Below are 23,553 nucleotides of genomic sequence, written 5' to 3' on the forward strand. Positions count from 1 at the left end.
CAAGACATTCGTGCCCAACAAAATATCAAATATTCTTAGAGCTATGTAAATTAGATGTACGGTCCAAGGTAAAGCTCGATATCTTATTTTATTTTATTTTTTGTCTGAATATCGATTGATATCGAATGTTGCGATTATCGATAGTTTGCCAACTCTAGTTAAAGAACAATCCATCAGGTATTATTTCCCGTGGTTTACATGCTGCCAACTTGCCAAACAGTCACCTATGGTTCCATGGACCACTTTTCTTCATGGAAATAGATCATTATGGCCACTAAAATTTGCTTCGAGGTTGGTCATTGTTTCTGATATTGAGAATAAGAAGAACACGACGACAGTCGCAGTCGCTGCTGTTGAGGATGGCAATATTATTTACAAAATACCGCATAAAGAGTCATTTGTAGTGTTTCAAAGAATTATTTCGAATTTCCGAACTGCGAAATCTTTACGATCCATACACATATCACTCACCCCAAAGGAACTGGATTGTCATTGTCCAGAAAAATTGTGAAAAAGATAAGAGCAGCATAGAGCAGCAACACCATTCCTGGATAGAATGATGCGATTAGGAGGCCGCCTTGAAAACTCTGAATTGTAGACAGATGCTAAGCATCCAATGATATTGCCATGCAATGATCCAATTGTAAAAATACTCTTCGTTAAGACCCATGAAGACAGCAGGATTTGTGGAGCTCAGTCATTGCTGCACGTAATCAGACAGCGATTTTTGCCAATAAAAGGAAAGATTACGGTTCGGACCACAGTACAAAAATGTGTAAGATGCACCAGGGCATGGCCCCAATTATGAAAACAAATTATGAGAAACTTACCACAAACAAGAGCTTTACCAGCTCTTCCATTCATTAACTCTGGAGTGAACTACTGCGGACCTTTGCTGATTCATTATAATTATAATGAGTTTATTATAAGTTCGAGGCAAGAAGTCAACAAAGACCCACATTGCAGTTTTCTGTTGCTTTGCAAGAAAGGCCGTACATTTAGAGATGACGACTGACCTATCAACAGATAATTTCATATGAACTCTAAAGCGGTTTGTTGCTGGGCATGGTCATTGTCAGAATATCTACTCAGATAATGCGACTAACCATGTAGGGGCAAAACATCAACTATGGGAACTATCGTACTCCTCACAGGCACAAGAAAACATTATAAGTACTGCCAGCTTAATGGGAATCAAATATAATTTTATTCCACCCAGCAGCCGTGAAGTCTGCGAAATATCTACTGGTGAGAGGGATGCGTAGAGCACCACTAACCTATGAAGAATTTAAAACCGTTGTCATGGCGCCGTTAGAGTCACTGAAGTTAAAACTGCTGCGTGAAGAAGAAAATGAACCAATTTCAGACCGATCCATCCCTGAAACAATGAGAATGTCCGTTCATCCAAAAAGTCACGATAAATCAATTAAATGCATCGGACCTTACTTTCAACCCAAGAGGCCAAAATAACAAGTTCAACTTTACATTTAAAACTAAAATTATTATCTTATCATATAATGATCTTACCATATTTTCTATGTACTCTGGTAAGTCACTTTATCATTAGTATAGTATAGTCCAAATTGAACTTTAACCATATCAAGCTCCTATATAAACGATCGCCCGATGTTGCTTCTTGAGCCCCTACAAGGCGCAATTATTATCCGAATGAACTGAAATATTACACCATGACTTCTTCAATGTTCAACATTCATTTATTGACCGAATCGGGATATAACTTGATATAGCTCCAATAGCATAAGAGTTCTTATTCAATACCGCGCATAGAACTCGACAAATGCGATCCATGGTGGAGGGTATATAAGATTCGACCTGGCCGAACTTAGCACGCTCTTACTTGTTTATGTTGAGTACACATGTGCCCTTTATCAATATTTTCAGTACAATGCATGGTGTTGGGTTCCCCAGATTCGGCCCGTCAGAACTTAGCACATTTTTACTTGTTCTTACTAATTTATTTTAAACAACAACAACTTTTCTTTTACAAGTATGTGTACATGATTATCTAGTATTAAAACTTTGCACAGGTCAACAGATGAGTATGCACAAAAATTTCCTTAGATTTCAGTTGAATTGTTCCATCCATGGCGGTAAACAAAAATTCCAACTCTCGAAAATTGGAAAACAATTTCACCAGACAATAAAACTGTCGAATAATAAATCTTATTAAATAAATGACTTGGAGCAAACACGGACACGAACACCGTACACAGAAATTCCTGAAGCCCACAAAATATTTTGCAAGAAGGCGCAGTCAAATGTTTGCTGTGACTATATTGTGCATTTTGATGCACTTAAACACCTGTCTGACGCTGATGCTGGAGACTTCTATAATATTTATTACCGTCGGGCTCTTTTGTACGTTTCCATTCCTTTGCATGTCCCCATCTAGACTCTTTTCATGTTGTGACCTTATGATCATTAAATCTCCAATGACTTGGTTAGATTTAAGAACAATAGGATGAAACAGGCAATTGAATCACAAAAGGAGCATTTATGCAATGCACCATAAATAGATTCGCATTTTCACTCCAGTCCCTTATTCTCCTAGGTTAGTTTGTCGTCGTTGCAGTACTAATGACCGATGTTAAACACAAAGGATGACCACCGAGTTTGCGAATCCAAGCCATGAAGAAGAAGTTTCTAATTGCAGTTGTACTTCTGGAATACATGGCGCTGAGTTTGTCACTCACTTTGCCTTTGTCTCGATAAGAGATGTGAGCTAAAGGTGTTAAACCAAAACTATTCGCTTTGTTTTGTGCATCTCTAAAAAGTAACATATGTGAACATTTAGATAGCATAACTTAAAAAAGATTTATTTTGGTACTTTTTCTCCAAAGAGAGTCGGGCTAAATCTGGGTGAGCATAATGTTAGTAAAGAAAACTTAACTTTCGTAAAGTCACCGAACCCATGCCCATGAAAATTCCTTTAAGGTACAGGGGCAAACTTCTTACATATCAATGGGTGCTGTCAGATTCAATTGTAAGCTCAATGATCCGTTTATATAGCCCGAACGGCGTACCTCAGTGAGACACCTCTTTGGGGAGAAGTTTTAAATTGGCCTCTATGCATTGCATAGTATCCCAGAATTAGGAAGGGATTACCACTTCCGACATTTTTATACCCTCCTCCATAGGGTATACTAATTTCGTCATTCCGTTTTTAACACCTCGAAGTATGCATTTAAGACCTCATAAATGGTAAATGGACCAAATCGGTCCATGTTTTCATATAGCTGCCATATAAACCGATCATGGGTTTTGACTTCTTGAGCCTCTAGAGGGCGCAATTCTCCTCCCATTTGACTGAAAGTTTGCTCGTAGTTGAGATCACTTCCAACAACTGTGCTAAGTATGGTTCAAATCGGTTCGTAACCTGATATAGCTGCCATATAAACCGATCTGGGATCTTAACTTCTTGAGCCTTTGGAGAGCGCAATTCCTATCCGAGTTGGCTGTTATTTTGCACGTGCTATTTTGGTACCATTTCCAACATTTGTGCGAAGTATGGTCCAATTCGGTCTATAACCTGATATAGCTGCCATATAAACCAATCTGGGACCTTGACTCCTTGAGCCTCTAGAAAGAGCAGTTCTCATCCGATTTGGCACAAATTTTGTACAACGGCTTCTCCCATGCCCTTTAACATACGTGTGCAATATGGTCTGAATCTATCTATAGCTTGGTACAGCTCCTATATAAACCGATCTCCCAATTTTGTTTCTTGAGATCCGAATCGGACTTTAACTTGATATAGCTCCTTCTCCCCCCCCCCCGCCCTCATTCATTATTCTTGTTTGTCTAGAAAGAGATACTGCACAAAGAACTCGACAGATGCGATCCATGATGGAGGGTATATAAGATTCGGCCCGGCGGAACTTAGCACGCTTTTACTTGTTTTTCTGATGTTCTCGCCAGGTGTTCAGAGTCATACTAACCACTGTGCAACGGTGGCCCACAAAATATGAGAAGAACTGTTAATAAATACCATTTCAAAGGACAAAAATTTCAAAAAGAGATCCTGTGTCGATCCGTATATTTATCAATGGATCTATCTCTCTTCCTCATGGATGTTAAAAACAAATGCACTACGCTATATAGCTTACTGTGGTACTACTGTGGTACAGGGTAATATATATTGGTACAGGGTAATATATATTACCCTGTACCACAGTAGTGTGGTGTAGCCTTTCAAGAAACAAATAACTAACAAACTTAGCTCGAAGCCTTTCAGGTCACTCAATCGGATTTAAAGGCGTAGTCGACAAACGCACTAACATGGGACGACGAAAATCCTATGGATATTCGGATCGTGAGAAAATGAGGCTGTTACTGAAAGGAAGTTAGAAGGATGTCAGTATAGCTTTCCGTATCATAACTGGAAATATAGGACTACGATCTCACTTATGCAAAATCGGTGCGGCAAGTGATAGCATGAGTAGAGCGTATCAGGAAGATGATGAGATGTTGAAGCATTTCCTATGTCATTGCCCTGCTTTAGTGTTTCATCACACAAAGGCCTTTTATGTTTACCTGTTTTTGGTGTATACGTTCCTTTCCCGCTTCGTGTGCAGTGGTGGACGCTCTTGCTCTCTTGTCGCTGTCATCCCACTGTTTAAGGCATAATAGCAACCAGTAGAGGTATTCACTGATAACTTTTAATATTTATGATTGTCACAATGATTGGCCAACATACGAGGGTTACGTTCGAAATTATTAACGGTATATTCCCATTTTCATTATTATCGAATTGATGTCCTCGCTTTATGTAAAACCCATGTGGGTGAATATTCTGATCCACAGGATTCCAGGGTATCACACCCTATCTCTTTTCATTCCTCACAGAGGCCTTGTGCTATATGTACGTAATGATAAAGTATTCCAGAGGCAGCAACACTTGGACTCACAAGATCCGGAATTTAGCTCCCACACGTACTTTACTTCGGATATTTATATAGAAGTTCAAAATCGGAAAGGGAGGCTTCCTTAAGCGGCTTTGACTACCTTTCTGACTCAATTACTACTATTTTAAAGGATTGTCCGGACATACGACTCCGGAGAGTCAATATGCCGAGCTTTTCGCCCCGAAGAATGGACTGACGCAACTAGTGAATGAACCGCGACATGTTTCATGTGTCGAAGGGCACCAGTATAGCACTCTTGACCTTTTCTTAACTTCTCACCCTGAGAAGTACAAAGTTAATATCCTTGCACCCCTTTGTAATTCCGATCACTGCATCATTTCAGCCTCCTTATCGTATGCTGCTCTTCGTGGCGACTCTTCTTCAGCCCCAAAAGGTCAATATTTGTATACGAAACGGCACGGTGGAAATAAGTCTGCCATTTTGGAACTTGCTGAAATGTTTACAGGAAATTCTTCCCTGATGTCTAGCAATCAACCACTCCCGGTGATTGAAAGTATATATAGTTCGATGCCTCAGATATTCTTTCGAACACGTGGATTCAAAAGCTTCCTCAATGTTAACAAATCTCCAGGCCCGGATGGTATTCCAACACGTGTCCTTTGTAAGTGTTCTTCGACGCTTGTTCGTCCACTACGCAACTTTTTAAACCTAGCTTACCGCTTGGGAGTTTTCCCGGTGGGTTGAATGGTTACGAACGTTAAGCCCATCCCCAAACAGGGTGAGACGAACATCCCTGAGAATTTCTGGCCAATTGTCGCTTGTAGAGTCGGTAATAACTTCGTTCGATTTATTTCAAGTTTTCTCAGAGATCGCACTATACGAGTGGTTGTAGATGGATTCTTATCCGATGAGTATACATTAACCGCAGGTATGCCACAAGGCTCTGTTCTTTCCCTTTCACTTTTCTTATTCTCATTGATGAACTATTGGGTCAGACTTTGAATCCAGTCAACTCATTTGCCGATGACAGAAGTCTGTCATTCGTAGTCATTCGGCAATAGACCCAATCTCAAGAAATTTGGGACAAGAGGCTCATCATGGATGAGACGCTCTCCGAGGATTTGTTGGCCATTTCCGAGTGGGATAGAATGAAGAGAGTAGACTTTAACGCAAAGAAGAGTGCTTGTTATACCCTCCACCATAGGATGGGGAAACACTAATTTCGTCATTCTGTTTGTAACTCCTCGAAATATTTGTCTAAGACCCCATAAATAATATATATTCTTGATCGTCATGACATTTTAAGTCGATCTCGCCATGTCCGTCCGTCTGTCTGTCGAAAGCACGCTAACTTTCGAAGGACTAAAGCTAGCCACCTGAACTTTTGCACAAATACTTCTTATTAGTGTAGGTCGGTTGGGATTGTAAATGGGCTTTATCGGTCCACGTTTTGATATAGCTGGCATATAAACCGATCTGTTATCTTGACTTCTTGAGCCGCTAAAGGGCGCAATTCCTTTCCGATTCGGCTGAAATTTTGCACGACGTGTTTTGTTATGACTTCCAACAACTGCGTTAAGAATAGTTAAAATCGGTCTACATCCTGATATATATATCTTGAGCCACTAGAGGACGCAATTATTATCCGATTTGGTTGAAATTTTGCATGTAGTGTTCTGTTATGACTTCCAACGACTGTGCCAAATACGGTTCAAATCGGTCTATAACCTGATATAGCTCCCATATAAACCGATCTCCCGATTTGACTTCTTGAGCCCGTACTAGTCACAATTTTTCTCCGATTTGGCTGAAATTTTGCATGCGGTATTCTGAGACGACTACCAACAACTGTGCCTAGTACGGTCCAAGTCAGTCTATAACCTGATAAAGCTTCCGTATAAACTGGTCTCTCGATTACCCTTGTTCGGTTCCTAAAAGCTTAATTTTTTTCTAAATTTATTTTGGGTAACATATCTGTCTCCTTATTTCTGACGTTAGGATGTTCACCAAGAATACAAGACTTGCCAGCAACTCACACCCGTTTGTAATTGATTGGCCAGTTGGCCGTACCATGCACTACAGAGAAATTTATTTTTTCCCCTGAACCATTTGCATGTAGAATCGACTTCCAGCAAATGCCTTTCCCACCAACACTGACGTTCAGAAATTTAAAAGGAATATCAATAAACGCTACTCCCTCTTTCCCCTCTCCAATCCTTAATTTTCCTAATCGTCAACGCAATGCACTGCATTTATAGGGGACAACCCCTGATTGTTGGTTACGAGAAAAAAAGAGACACAATATCAGACTTGAACTGAGGACACAATATCAGACTTGAACTAACTTAGGGGTGTGGTATGAAAAACAATTAAGGATTCTCGACTTAGATTTTCTTTTTCGAGGTTAGTTTTAGTATTTAGAGTGCACATCAAGCCGATTACTGGCTTCGGTGTATGTCCATAGTGGCACGGAGCGGATTAACATCCGCACTCTCTGTTCATCCTAACCTAAGCAATAAACTCTGACTTTTTCTATAAAAATTTCACTTTAAAACGAAGTGCACAAAGTTTAATGTAGAAGGTAATTTAATGCTTACTATAGCAGTTTCGCCTTCTCCAACGACATTGTAAGATCAATCTATCTGGAATTGCGAATAGTCTTCTCTTGACAAAACTAATTTTGCTATTTTAACAAACACAACATTTGATTGATTCAGGGTGTGATATTTTTGAAAAAAGCATGGCAGGACAGTTGCATGTGTCTGTGAACATTATTTTATTTTATTTTTTGTTGTATAGTTTGAATTTCGAAGTTGTCGTTGTTATTACCTAACGACACGTACAAAAACTTAATTAAAAACTTTTCAAAATGTCTCTCGCTTTTTAAATTACAACTTACTTTGGAAAATCATGTTTTAGCTTCAGATTCACAAACGAAACTTTGAGTTACGATTCATACATGTATAGCAAGGCAAGAAAAGTGGGAGTTGTTATCAGACTATTTTTGTTTTTTTTTTTTCTTTTCGATACATAAAAAAAATTATTTCTTTAAGGTTAAAATAGTTATCATAAATCTACGAAAAGATGCGGTAAATACGAAATAAAATTGCAACGGTGAAGTAATGCGTCAAAATTGAAGCACACTGAAGCAAAATGACAAATATTTTGTGTAAAGTTCGAATGCATTTCTATTATCTTTTATCGGAAAACAATGAAAAACATACATTTACTCATAAGAAGGTGAGTCGGAACATTTGTCATTTTATTTCTATTTCTACACGAACTTAATGATCGAAGAATTTTTTGCAATGGAAAAGTAAAGCCAGAAGATATCACAACACCAACCATTGTACGACGCGTTTCGGCTTCTTGGTTAAGGAAGTCTAATCGGATACCCTAAGGCATGAAGCCTTCAAGGCCCGTACGTTGGTAAGTTATACCTATGTATGTGTAATTCATTACGATTTTAGTACGACACTAACCAAGTTCTACACCCTATCTGCTAGCCATTATTTTAAATGGATGTGTTTGTGTGTGTAGTGATATGTTTTATGTCAGTGCAACTATTGTATAATGACTTCCATTGTATACACATGTTTCAGTGCACCTTTCTGAAGTTGTGTGAATAGGCTCGAACGCAAGAAATTTACACACCCGATAAGCCCAGTGAAGGTGGGTCAACCGGTTGGACCACTCAAAGTGTGCTCCAGCGGGGAAGAACAGAACTAAAAAGATACTTCGACAGCAGTAACTAGTGCAGCATCTAAGGAGGAATCGTCCACACCGTAAGTGTACGGTGTCCTGAGGAAGAGTGGTTCCACTTCTTTCTCAACTGCCAAAATCTTACGAATCTTGTAAGGATGAACTTCTGAAGGACTCAGGAGACGAGGCTAACAGTCGAGGAAATTCTGAATCCATGAATCCTAACTATGATCCGGTTTCTGCAGATAAAACCACCATTGTAAGGCAGATTCGGCGGAACTAAAGGTCCTTCTGATGGCAGGACGATTTGACGTGGTTCAGGAACCATGGGTGTGTGGAGGAATGGTTCGTGAACAAAGAATTCCTGGACACAGAGCCAGTATTCTTGCAAAGAGTTGTCTAAATGTTTTTTTCTTCCGCTGCTAAGCACTGATGAATCAGTAGTAGTCTGCCTTGAAATAAATAAGTCTCATTGCTGACTGGCTTCCCTATATATGGCACACGATTCAGAGATGCCGCCTTTAAGCCTTAAGTTGCTCGTTGAAACAGCTTCTGCAGGGAAAAAAAGCCTCATTGTAGGAAGTGATGCAAATGCTTATCACCAGGTATGGGGAAGTTTGGAAGTCAATGACTGGAGTGAGCTGCTTATCAAATACATTATAAGTTGCAATCTGGCAATTTGTAATAAAGTGAATTAACCGACCTTTATTACCAGGAACAGGCAGGAGGTATTAGATGTTACCTTTGTATCGGAAGATCTAAGTGGAAGGATATGCGACTGGGCCGTGTTGGATGACCAGAGCTTCTCCGTTCATCGGTATATCAGTTTCAGCCTTGATAAATATACTGCAGAAGTAGTCCCGAGGCTAAATAGAATAAAAGCGGATTGGGAAAGATTTCCCCAAACATTCTGTACGACTTTCCCTTTTAGACTAGAAAAGGAAGTGGAAACTGCAGAGGATATAGGCATAATGGTGAAGAAGATCACGAAGGCCCTGAATGATTCGCCTGTGTCAGCATGTCCTAGACAGGGGGCTAACAGCGCCCGCCCTAGAATAAGTTGGTTTAAGGAAGAACTGCAGAAAACTCTTTAAAAGAGCAAAAGCCACATGGGCACCACACGATTGGGACGTCTATAAAGCTGAACCAAGAAAATATAAGGTCGAGCTGAGAAAGGCTCAGAACAAATGTTGAGTGGAATTCTGCAGCTCCGTGTTAGATACATATAAAGCCTCTAGGCTATAGAAGATCCTATCCTCGAGTTCCATTACTATGGGTTATATTCAGAAGTTAGAGAATCAATGGACAATATCTAGTGAGGAAACACAAGAACTACTCGTTTACACACATTTTCCGGGAAACTCTCCAACGGACAACGTGGCTCTGGAAGAGGTTGTCATGGGCATGCATTCGTTAGAGTTCATTGGGGAATACATGTCGTGTATACCTTTGGGATAGAGGGACACAAAGGGCATTTTCATACCAAAAGCAGGAAAACCTTAACAAACGAAACTGAAAAAATTTCGACCAGTGGTCGCATATGCTGATAACGTTGCTATTGCTGTTGCTGTTTGGAGAAAGTTTCCCAGCACTCTTAAAGAAAGTGCGACATCGAAGTAGGCTACCAAAAGTGTTCTAGGCATAAATACGTGCAAGACGGAATTAGTTCTTTTCAGCAAGAGATACAAGTTATCTACAGTGGTACTTGTGTTCTTGGGAAGAGATAATGTTGGATTTATTGAAAGCTCGTGTTTTGCTGGACAGGAAATTGAACTTCAAATCCAACATATTGGAAAGGCCAAGAAAGACAACTGACGTCCTATACACCTGCAAGAGAGCCATTGGCAAAAGTTGGTGGTTTAAACCACGTGTTATGCACTGGGTATATACTGCAGTTGTGAGACCGTAAATGGTATATGGTGTTGTGGCCTGGTGGGCGGCGCTTCAAAAGTCCACCTACTGTTCAATACTCAGCCGGATCCAAAGAATGGCTTGTTTGTGCATCACAGCCACACTGAGGCCGAAACCATCAGATGCACTGAATTTAATGTTACTCTTATTGCCCGTGGACATTATGGCTAAACAAATTGATGTGACCACAGTTGTGAGTCTAAAGGAGGTTTCTCTTTGGTTACGCGAACACTGTGTTATCCTTTATATAATGTCCGATGTTCTAAACATTGTGGATTACACATTGTCTCAGTGTTTTTTTTTTTTTTTAATAGAAAAAAACTACAGTACCACTATTCCTGATAGATCCGATAGAAAGTACGATATCCCTGGTAAAAGAAGTTGCATAAAAGAAGTTACACACGGATGGTTCCAAACTAGACGACCGGGTGGGCTTTGATCTGAAGAACTAGGACTGGTCATATCGAGAGGGTTCCTTACCACTGTAGTGTTTATAAATCGAATCGAAACTCATAAAGATATCGTTTGAATTTTTACATCGTTTTGTAGATAAATGTCTCCTCAAAAAAAAAAAAAATAATGATATAAATCTTACCAACATTTCTTGACGAATATACCTAAAATCTCCATACTGGGGAAAATGTTTGCAAATTTGGCATTTTTTAGTCAAATAGCCTTATTTTCCTGTATAGAGATTAAACAATGACATTACCTTTTCTTCAAAAAAAATTCCATGCATTGACTTTTTTTAAAATTTTTTGTTTTGTAACTCGCATAACTTTTGACTGAAGAATTGAATCTAAATATTTATATCACAGCAAATATAGTTAATTTTATCAGCTTTCCTAATCAGTTAAAAAAGTTTAAATCGGTTCAGAAATGCCTTCACAAGCAACAAAATAAAGGACGAACCTCAAAAAAAATGTTGTTGGTCGAATTTCTTGGACACTATAAAAGATATCCCGCACATTTAAGCATTTTTTTGTAGGGTTTTTTTTCAGCAAATAAAAAAATGTTGAAAATCGGACCAAAAATGCTCTTTTGCTAGCCCGAAAAAAAACTTTTGTATTGGCTGGGGCGACCAATTTTGAAGGCCCACCAACGGGCCTTCGAGCGTTCTAGGGCGCTGAAATTTTGCACATAAGCAGGTTAATAACTCAGCTATTACCAGATCATGAATATGTTTTAATCCGTTCGAAAATGGCAGATTTATTGCCACTTATTTTTTCCCCATCTCACTGTGTGTCCCTGGCAAGAACAGGCGTCTCGACCATTATGTCCGTCATTTCAGCCCACTGCCTGATCGCAAAACCTGCTGACAGACGGGTTGCATGGCACGCCTTCTGCAGAAGCCGTGAGGATGTCGAGGAAGAAGAGGCTATAGAACATCTTCTGTGTGTGTGTCCCGCACTGCCAGTAAGAAGGAGTTCCACATTAGGTTAGGTTTCTTTGAAAACTTTTCTGAATCAGTGGATGTGGACATCCGCAAGTTGTTGGTTTTTTAAAACAATCTGGATGGTTAAACGATGGGAACAAGAAGGCATCTTTCTTCTCCTGTTCACAATGGACGAAAACGTCTAAGTGAGTCTGATTGCAGACTGCAATTTAAACTTAACTTAGAACCAGTAAGGAAAGGCAAAAGTCTGGAGGAGCCGACTATATAATAGCCTACACCACCGAGTGTACGTAATAATTTAAATAGATAGCACTTATATCCAAATTTAGTCAAACTTTAATTTTGCATACCTATTGAAATATCGTTCTATTCGATTTTCTTACGATGGTACGAAAATTGTGACTTTTGCAGCCTTAAAAGTCGAAACCCATAAAATATATTTATATAGGGGAGTTTAATCTAAATCGATTTTGATGAAATTTTGCACTCGTATTGAGATGTCAATTAAACCATCTCATGAAAAATTATGTAGAGGTTGGAGCAAAATTGTGGCTTCTATAGCCTTAAAAGACCATATCGGATGAAAAATATACATGGGAGCTATATCAAAATTTGGATCGATTTTTATAAAACTTTGCACACATATGAGGATGTTGAATAAAACGGCCCATGCGAAAGATCGGCCCAAAATTGTGGATTCTGCAGCCTTAAAAGGCCATATCGGATAAAGAATATATATGGGAGCTATATCAATATCTTGACCGATTGTTATGAAACTTTGCACACATATGAGGATGTTCAATAAAACGCTCCATTCCAAATTTTGTAAAGATCGGACCAAAATTTTGCGGGCTACAGTCTAAGAAGACCATATCGGACGAAAGATATATATGGGAGCTATATATAAATCTAATCCGATTATGATGAAATTTTGCACACATATTGGGACGTCACAAAAAGCACTTCGTGCCAAATTTTGTAAAGACCGGATCAAAATTGTGCCTTCTACAGCCTTAATAGATCAAATCGGACGAAAGTTATATATGGGATCTTTATCTAAATCTGAACCGATTTATATGAAATTTTGCACACATATTAGGACGTTGGTAGAGATCACACCAAAATTGTGGCTCCTACAGCTTTAAAAGAGCATATCGGATGAAAGATATATATGGGAGCTATAGCTAAATTTGGATCGATTTTTATAAAACTTTCCACACATATGAGAACGTTGAATAAGACGACCCATGCGAAATTTTGTAAAGATCGGACCAAAATTGTGGCTTCTGCAGCTTTAAAAGGGCACATCGGATGAAAGATATATATGGGAGCTATATTTAAATCTGGAACGATTTTTTTCAAAATCAGTAGCGGTCGTCCTTGGACCAAAAAAGACACTTATGCAAAATTTTGTGAAAATCGGACAACAAATGACACCTGTCCTTGATTACGAGAATCCATGAATAGACAGACAGACGGACAGTTGGATATGGCTAAATCGAATCAGGAAGTGATTCTAAGCCGATCCGTATACTCTTCTCCTGCTTAGCGTTGCAAACAAATGCACAAATCTATAATACCCTGTACCATAGTAGTGGTGTAGAGTATAATCAATGAAAAATATTTCACTGATTTTTTTATACTCTCCACCATAGGATGGGAGTATACTAATTTCGTCATTCGGTTTGTAACTACTCGAAATATTCGTCTGAGACCCCATAAAGTATTTATATTCTTGATCGTAGTGACATTTTATGTCCATCTAGCCATGTCCGTCCGTCTGTCTGTCGAAAGCACGCTAACTTTTGAAGGAATAAAGCTAGCCGCTTGAAATTTTTTAAAAATACTTCTTATTAGTGTAGGTCAGTTGGGATTGTAAATGGGTCATATCGGTCCATGTTTTGATATAGCTGCCATATAAACCGATCTTGGGACTTGACTTCTTGAGCCTCTAGAGGGTGTAATTCTTATCCGATTGGCATGAAATTTTGCACGACGTGTTCTGTTATGATATCCAACAACTGTGCCAATCAGTCCATAAACTGATATAGCTGTCATATAAACCGATCTGAGGTCTTGACTTTTTGAGCCTCTAGAGGGCGCAATTCTTATCCGATTGGAAGGAAATTTTGCACGACGTGTTTCGATATGACTTTCAACAACTGTTTTAAGTTGTGTTAAAATCGGTACATAACCTGATGTAGCTGCCATATAAACCGATCTTGGGTCTTGACTTCTTGAGCCTCTAGAGGGCGCAATTCCTATTTTCGATTCGATTTTTCTGAAAATTTGCATGAAGTATTTTGTTATGACTTTCAACAACTGCGCTGAATAAGGTTCAAATCGGTTCATAACCTGATATAGCTGCCATATAAACCGTTCTGGGATCTTGACTTCTTGAGCCTCTAGAGGTCGCAATTATTATCCGATGTGCCTGGAATTTTGTACGACGGATCCTCCCATGACCATCAACATACGTGTTTATTATGGTCCGAATCGGTCTATAGCCTGATACAGCTCCCATATAAATCGATCTCTCTATTTTACTTCTTGAGCCCCCAAATTTTTTTTCGAATTGGCTCACATTTTACACAGGTCTCCAACATATAATAGAATTGTGGTCCGTACCGGACCATATCGTGTTATCGCTCTAATAGCAGAGCAAATCCTTTCTTTTATCCTTTTTTGCCTAAGAAGAGATGCCGGGAAAACAACTCTACAAATGCGATCCATGGTGGAGGGTATATAATATTCGGCCCGGCTTAGCACGCTTTTACTTGTTTTTTTTTTTGTACATTCCCTTAAAACGACACTCTAATCCATGAAATTTTTCTATTCATTGACTAAACCCAGCAATTACTCTTCCAATGTTACAGACTCAATGAAACATCAACATAGCAAGAAACTAATATCATATTTTAAAAATAGTTTCCTTTGACTTTCGGTGAACTTTTGAACTTGAAGGATGGGAAAAAAGTGCCCTTACATAACGACACATGCCAACACACATTTGTACGTGATTGATATTAATTGCATCCACATGAAAACAACCTGACCAAAGTTAAAAAGCGCCAAGAATAAATATCGACGACAAAGTGAGATGCAAAAAATAAAAGTTTCCTCTTTTCAAAGTGGAAAGCTTGGGACTAAGAGGCATCATAAAAATAAATATTATGGCAAAAATTGAAGGAGAATGTTACACGGGGGACTTTGTAATTTTAAACTTTGTTGAATAAAGGGAATGGAAAATGTCTTCACTTATACAAAAGTTTGAAACACATAAAAATACGTTTTTAACACCATATCTTGTGGTCAGCTAGAGAAGTATTTTAGTAGAAACCAAGGTTTTGTTGTTAAAAATACAAGAAACTTAAAACATAAGACTATCAAAAATTCGAATTCGAATATTTAAAGCAACGTTGGTAATAGCACACATTGTTACCCCTGAATTTAGAAGAGAAGGGCAGCAAACTAATCAACGCTCACTTCTATTTTGCGAATTCTGAAGTGATTGTTTGTAACTACAATCAAAAAATAAAACGTTTGGAACATTTTTACGACAAACAAAATACATTTACGGCGATTTTTTTTTATTGTAACTGTGTAACGTATTGCTTCAACATATCAGACGTGAGCCATAAATGTAGCATTATCGAACATAATTGACATTGCTTATTTTAAATCCTATAGCAGCTTCGTCTAAGGAAAAAGGGATTTCCTTTTATCATAAAACCAACAACTCATTAATGGCAAAAGTATTTCGATAGCTGCAAACATTTATTCGTTAATGGGCCAATAATAAAACTAGAGAGAAAGGGTGAGTATTTGAGCGTAGAAACCAGTACATAAATTCTCACTTTATTACACATTACTGTGTACATTCACAAGAAAATTATCCCAGGTAAGCCCATGGGATCGTTACTGGTATAGACACAATCTCTCACACAACATTTTTCCTCATTTTGTTTTGACTGAGCAAAGAGCAGTATGTTGAGCAGTTCGGTCAAGTGCTGTTGGTAAACTCGGAAAGTGACAATTTTTAAAGTTTCGTCTTAAGTACACCAAGTAAATTCGGGCTAAGTTCGGCGGGGCCCAATCTTATATACCCTCCACCACAGATCGCATTTGTCAAGAACTTTGCCCAGTATCTCTTCAAGAACTAAATCCGGGAGATCGGTGTTATGGCAACTACATATATCCAAATAAAGCATGATCTAGAACATACTCGGTACGAATGTCGGGAGGCCTAATGCAACTCGTTGTGCCAAATTTCGGTATATATGGCATCTTTATCCAAATATAGACCGATCTGGGCCGTATTGAACCGAGATGTCGATTGGCCTAACACAACTCATTGTTCTTAATTTCAGCGATGTTTTGATCTTCGCTATCTGCGTAAACCGCAGAATGACTCAGAAGCCACTAAATCCAGTCCACGGCTTTGGAACGTAGTTTTTACAGAACAACCGGGTAATTCATTAACCAATAATGGAAAAGACAATTAATAGGAGATCGGCCATTATGTGCCCCAAAAATGACCCGATCTGAGCCATATTGAAGACGGTTGTCGAATTGCTTAAAACGAGAATCTGTACCAAGTTTCAGAAAAATCGGGTAATAAATAGGTTTTTTTTTACGGGCGCAAGAACTTTAATTGGGATACTGGTATATATGACAATTATATCCAAGTATAGACCGATCTAAACCATATTCTTGAACCCCTACAAGGCACAATTCTTATCCGAATGAACTGAAATATTACACAATGACTTCTACAATGTTCAGCATTCATTTATGGTCCGAAATGGACTATAACTTGATACAAAGAGATACCGCGCATAGAACTCGACAAATGCGATCCATGGTGGAGGGTATAAAAGATTCGGCCCGGCCGAACTTAGCACGCTCCTACTTGTTTGGATACTAAAGAGTACTTCATCGTTGTGGAGGGTATAACCACCATAGGATGGGGTATATTAATTTCGTCATTCTGTTTGTAACACCTCGAAATATGCGTCCGAGACCCCATCAAGTATATATATTCTTGATTGCCATGCCACTTTAAGTCGATCTAGCCATGTCCGTCCGTCTGTCTGTCTAAAGCACCTTAACTTTCGAAGGAGTAAAGCTAGCCGCTTGAAATTTTGCACAAATACTTCTTATTAGTGTAGGTCGGTTGGGATTGTAAATGGATCAAGTCGATCCATGTTTTGATATAGCTGCCATATAAACCGATCTTTAGTCTTGACTTCTTGAGCCTCTAGAGGGCGCAATACTTGTCCGATTTGACTGAAATTTTGCACGTAGTGTTTTGTTATGACTTCCAATAACTGTGCTATTGTAAGTATAGCGCAAATCGGTACATAACCTGAAATAGCTGATAAAAAAACCGTTATAGCTGTCATATAAACCGATCTGGGATCTTGACTTCTTGAGCCTCCAGAAGGCTCAATTCTTATCCAATTGGAATGAAATTGCGCACGAAGTATTTTGTTATGATATTCAACAACTGTGCAAAGTATGGTTGAAATCGGTTCATAACATGATATAGCTGCCATACAAGCCGATCTTGGGTCTTGACTTCTTGAGCCTCTAGAGGGAGCAATACTTGTCCGATTTGACTGAAATTTTGCACGTAGTGTTCTGTTATGACTTCCAATAACTGTGCTACCGTATTGTACAGCGCAAATCGGTACATAACCTGAAATAGCTGATATAAAACCGTTATAGCTGTCATATAAACCGATCTGGGATCTTGACTTCTTGAGCCTCTAGAGGGAGCAATTCTCTCATGACCTTGAACTTACGTGTCTAATATGGTCTGAATCGATCTATAGCTTGATACAGCTTTCATATATCTCCCGATCTCCCGATGTTGCTTTTTAAGCCCTCACAAGGCGCAGTTCTTATCCGAATGAACTGAAATATTACACAAGGACTTCTACAATGTTCAGCAATCATTTATGGTCCGAATCGGTTTATAACTTGATATAAAGAGATACCGCGCATAGAACTCGACAAATGCGATCCATGGTGGAAGGTATATAAGATTCGGCCCGGACGAACTTAGCACGGTCTTACTTGTTATATGTTGCAATCGGAATGACTATAAGAATTTATGGTGGGAATAAAAACACAAATTTTGCGCTATAGGATAGGGGTTATACTAATCTAGCCATTCCGTTTTTAACACCTCGAAATGTTGATCAGCGACCCCATAAAGTCTTCATTCTCGATCGTTTTGACAGTTTATATTGATCATATGTCCGTATGTCCGTCCATATGTGAAATCACGATAGCGGTCGAACTTGTAAAGCTATCCGCTCGCTATTGTACAGATACTTTTTGTTGATGTAAGTCGATAGGGGTTCCAAATGGGCCATATCGGATCAGATTTGGATATAGCTCTCATATAAAGTGGACCTTTGATTTGACTTTTTGAGCTCCTAGAAGCCGCTATTATTATTAATAACCAGATAAAGCTCCTCTATAAACCGGTCACCCGATTTAACTTCTTGAGTTCTTAGAAGCCGCAATATTTATCAGATTGAGCTGAAATTTTGCTCGCAGTGCTTTGTTTGGACTTCCAATAATATGTACTTATATGACCCAATTTTGTTTTTAGTATTATGCGAATTTAACATTTGCTACCATTTTCGGATTTTTGTGCTTACAACGTTAACCCTAATAAAGACTTTCAATGTGTGTGCAGAGTTTGGTCTAAATTGTTATGTAGCCTGTATAAACCCTCGGTTCGGATTCTCGATCACCTAACTTTCTGAAGCTGTACGGGAATAGGTTATAACATCGGTTTTAGTAGCCAAAACCATTTTTTACTTACACGAAAATTAGAAGATTTCAATAAATTCTTGCAATAGGAGTACTTGACCCCAATGTAATCTACTCTAAGCTATTGCATTTTTGTTTGTACTACCTGACCAATCGACCAACCTACAGACAGCCATCCAACCACTAAATGTGCGTTAAAGTTTTAAGTGTGCCCGAAACAAATTGAATTGTTTTGGTCTGATGTTTGTGACCGGATATCTACCACATCGTCTGTGCTGGTAGTATTACTCTTTTTGCTATGTTTTTCAATCAACCTTTGGCTTTTTCCAATCTGGAAAAAGCCACACACACACACACCAATCAGTTGGTGTGTGTGTGTGTGTGGGTTGTAGTTACAAGTTAATGAACTTTTCACTCATCGCCTCCTGAACTTAGTGCTTCCATCGGCAATGCTCTTTACCTGGTTCCAACTATTGTCGGCAAGTTTCTTGTGCAATTTTCTCGCTTTTTATATTGTGGGATCACATTGTCATCTTATGGTTTATATGGTTTAGTTTAGAAAATTGTGGGATAGCACAAAGTTGCTATTGTTTAATTTACCACTGCATCGAATTGTTTTCTAAGTTAGTTTAGGGATCTTTTTTTTTTTGTCAAAAAGAGCAATGTTAAAATCTATAGGGAATATTGCCACAAAATTGAAAAATAAGTTTGTATTACTTTGGGATTTTGAGTACCAGAAAATATTTCTTTGGGCTTGTTTACCATGAAAATAAAACCAAAAATTTTTAAAACTAAAAAAGGCAACCTAAACCCTTAAATGATTAATTTTATATACTTGATTATATTTTATTTTCTGCGGTAATGAAATTCTGCTTTTAGTTAGCCTTCAGTGTATCAGCATGTCATTTGTCATAATGGGCAGAGGAGTGAGACACTGTTTTACCCAACAACAGCATAGCGATTGACCAGTGCACAGTGTTTTCTGTCAATGGCCAAAAATTAAACTTGGAAACGAATATGTATACATTAACTCCGAAGAGCTTTATCTTCCCCAAAGTAAAGTTGTTATTGATTCATCGTAACGATACTCTTACAAAATTGCCCCAAAAGTGCAAATGCAAATTTTGCCCATGAACATTCCACTACGGAACAGGGCAAACTTCTCACATATTAATGAGTGCAGTCCGATTCAAGTTAAAGATCAATGATAAGAGGCCTCCTTTTTATAGCCGAGCCCGAATGGAGTGCCGCAGTGCGACACCACATTGGAGAGAAGTTTTACATGGCATAGTACCTCACAAATGTTGCCAGCATTAGGAGGGGAAAACCACCGCTGAAAATTTTTTCTGATGGTCTCGCCAGGATTCGAACCCAGGCGTTCAGCGTCATAGGCGGACATGCTAACCTCTGCGCTACGGTGGGCTCCTGCCCCAAAAGTGAGAAAATGTAATAAGTTGGTTTCAGATGTGAGTTCATTGCAAAACTGAAGTGAAAACAAAACATTAATCAAAACATAAATCGAATTTATATTGACAAAACATATAACGAATATTGAGAACAAATGTATCAACTTAAGTTTTATGCAGTTTTGTGTACGAGTAAGTTGAGTTTGTGGAAAAAACCCATGGTTGATTAAAAATAAACTGCTTTTGAATAAAGTTGAACTTCATATAGCGCTAAAAACATTTTTATTCTTTTTTGGTCAATTTTGATCAAAAACAAGTAAAAAGCCGTTAAGTTCGGCCGGCCAAACTGTGGGTACTCACCACCTTGGGTATATATGTAAACCACCTTTCATCAAAATCTGGTGAAAAATGATTACCTTATATCCCATGGCAGCGATATAGAAATATATTCCGATTTAAACCAAATAATAATAAGTACAAGTCATTGTTCAATTTTATATAATAAAATATTCGTCTTTTTAGTAGCTATAATATATCTAAAAATAAACCGATCTGAACCATATACGACACGGATGTCGAACAGCCTAATATAAGTCACTGTGTCAATTTCATTGAAATCGGTTTATAAATGCGTCTTTTATGGGGTCAAGGCTTTAAATCGAGATCTCGTTCAATATGGCAGCTATATCCAAATCTATCCTAAGTCTCGGCGAAATCGGACAAAATATGCGCCTTAAATAGCCCCAACACCTTAAATCGAGAGATCGGTCTATATGTCATATAGCTGGACCGATCTGAGCCAAATTGAAGAAGAATTTTGAAGGAAGGAAGGAAGAATGTTAAAGGAATTGAAGAATGATCTTGAGGGGCTTAACACAACTCACTGTCCCAAATTTCGGCAACATTGGACAAAAAATGCGCCTTTTATGGGCCCAAAACCTTAAATATAGAGATCGGTCTGCATGGCAGCTATATCCAAATCTGAACCGATATGAGCCAAATTGAAGATGGATGTCGATTGGCCTTACGCAACGCCCTGTCCCGAATTTCAGCAAAATCGGATAATAAATGTGGCTTTTATGTGCCTAAGACCCTAAAACGGCGGATAGGTCTATATGGGGGCTATATGAAGATATAGTCCGATATAGCCCATTTTCAAACTTAACCTACTTATGGACAAAAAAGGAATCTGTGCAAAGTTTCAGCGCATATCCCATTTTTTTTTTGACTGTAGCGTGATTTCAACAGACAGACGGACGGACATGGCTAGATCGTCTTAGATTTTTATGCTGATGAAGAATATATATGTATATACTTTATAGGGCCAGAAACGGTTATTTCGGTGTGTTGCAAACAGAATGACAAAATGAATATAACCCCATCCTTTAGTAGTGGGTTTAAAAATAGACCCCAAAATTCATTCCGCCGTTCAGAAATGAATGAACCATCCTGCAGCGTTACCGGTCTACCATAGATATCCATTCCTGTTGTGCATGTTTGTCAACCCAGTATTCTTCCAAGTCTGAAGCTAATGTAACGATGATCAAAGAAGTTGCGATCATATAATGTAATAAGGTTAGGATTCAAAGCCGCCACATGCCACTATGGTCATACACCTAAGTCATTCCTGGTAATAAAGGTTTTCTTATATCCTCTATTACAAATCAAGTCATTTGTCAATGAATCTTGACATTTTCAGTCGATGTTAGTGATTCAATAATTTAAACTTTCTTACTATAATTTACCCTAAGCTGACGATGAAATTTTCTAAGGTTCCATTACATATTTTTTAAGCATATGCATCCTTTGTGACGAAACGTATAATTAAATGAATGAAATGCACATTCACAAGTGATAAATTACAGCTCCAGTGATTTGTTGCTATTTTGGTATAGTCAATTTTGGAGGGAGCGTTGCTTTTTTCCATCATAATGTAGATTGATATTTATTTATCATAGAAAAAGATTGAATATTACTCAGATTACTCGACAAAGTGTTTTTCTTTTTTGTGTTATTCTGAAAGTAAATTCAAATGTTGTCTCAGGTGATTGTGTCCACATTTATAACAGCGTCAAGGGTAGGGACATGGTGGCGTCACAGTACTCGCTGCTGTTGTATCAATCCTACGTTGCTACTCTAGACGATAAGGAGATTCCAAGGACTTTTGAAAGAAAATGTATTTTTATATTTTTGCATATCATGCGAATGAGAAGATTTCGTTGTATCGTTCTTTTGGAAAAATAAATCCAAACCTTGTTCCTTGGTTCCCGTTCACTAGTCTTGTCCTATTCCATTTGTTTTTCTTCTATACTTGGAAGCAAGTCCTTTGGCAAATGCTTATAAATAGTCGTGAGTGTGCAGTTTTCCATTGGTAAACCTCTCAAAGTGCAATTTGACCGTGTATATCTTGCAGCTTAACCAAATACGAATCCTTGTGCACTGTATGCTAAAATACAAAGAGGGTAGCAGAGAAAGCAACGACACAAAAATTCACCTTTGAAGGTGACCCTTGCTGGGCGATGAGCTTACAATGAGCGAATGCACAACAACAGATATTATTGAACCAACAACAAATTTGATTTCAATTTGGATTTCTCTGAAAATTCTAAAATTCTATTGTATCAGCATTGCTGGCATCGCACAGCGTATTAGAATTAGAGCAACAATTTTATTTGGAGAAATCAAATGGTTAGATGCGACTGATATAATTTCATAATGTTAGAATTGTGTATCTAGGTAGACATCTATGGACATGATAACAATTACGAGATACAATCAAATCACAAAAAAGGAGGATAAAAATTCGTCCGGGACAAATTATTATACATACCTACCATCATATCTTCCATGCATATATTTTTGCGTAACGACAGACATTCTTTCTGTGACAAATTACACTTCTTCCGTACTACACATGATTTTATGAATCTGTTGGAAGTTGTATTGATGGCTACGAACGCTAAGACAATAGCGAAGCTTTGCCGAATTTTTAATTCTTTTTGTCCGTTTTTTGCCTGTTAGGGCGAAGATCATTAAATTTTACAATTTCTATTTCGGGGAAAAGTATAGCTAATAGACAGGGTTTTTAAGGGTGGTTAATATGGTAATTCTATCATAGATGCGTTTTCGCTATTAATTCGATACCTTTTCGCTATTAATTCGCACCTAATATGTTTGAAAAGTCTTCCAACCAAAGACGAAACGCGTCCCATAGTGGTTGATGTGGCTTTCCTTTTCCATTTGCATCTCCGATCATTGAGCTCATCTCGAAAGAGAAACAAACAAAGATTTTTTACTTGATTTGAAAAAAAATTATTTCTAAAATGGTAGTAAAAAAAGATCCTTAACCACGCGTCTTATTATGAAAGACAAAAATCGTGTGATGAAATTCAAGACATAGACTAATATTACGAAATTGATTTTGGTAAATGAACAAATTTCGTTTATAGTTGAAGACATGTGG

At 38.2% G+C, this 23,553-nt stretch overlaps 1 protein-coding gene across 3 annotated transcripts in view; it reads left to right on the forward strand.

Annotated features, from left to right (window-relative positions):
* The first annotated feature begins 7,857 nt into the window (after positions 1 to 7,857).
* The window catches only part of LOC106084469 (attacin-A), an 81,905-nt gene continuing 66,209 nt past the window's right edge, over positions 7,858 to 23,553 (forward strand). For 2 of the 3 annotated variants that reach the window (XM_059364118.1, XM_059364122.1), the window contains exon 1: positions 7,858 to 7,975. The gene's annotated coding sequence lies outside the window, so the exon portion shown is untranslated. Of the gene's footprint in view, positions 7,976 to 8,252; positions 8,316 to 23,553 lie in introns of those variants that run through there. The other variant, XM_059364119.1, reaches the window with a different exon arrangement.

Source organism: Stomoxys calcitrans, chromosome 2 (genome assembly GCF_963082655.1).
Source record: "Stomoxys calcitrans chromosome 2, idStoCalc2.1, whole genome shotgun sequence".
NCBI lineage: Eukaryota > Metazoa > Arthropoda > Insecta > Diptera > Muscidae > Stomoxys > Stomoxys calcitrans.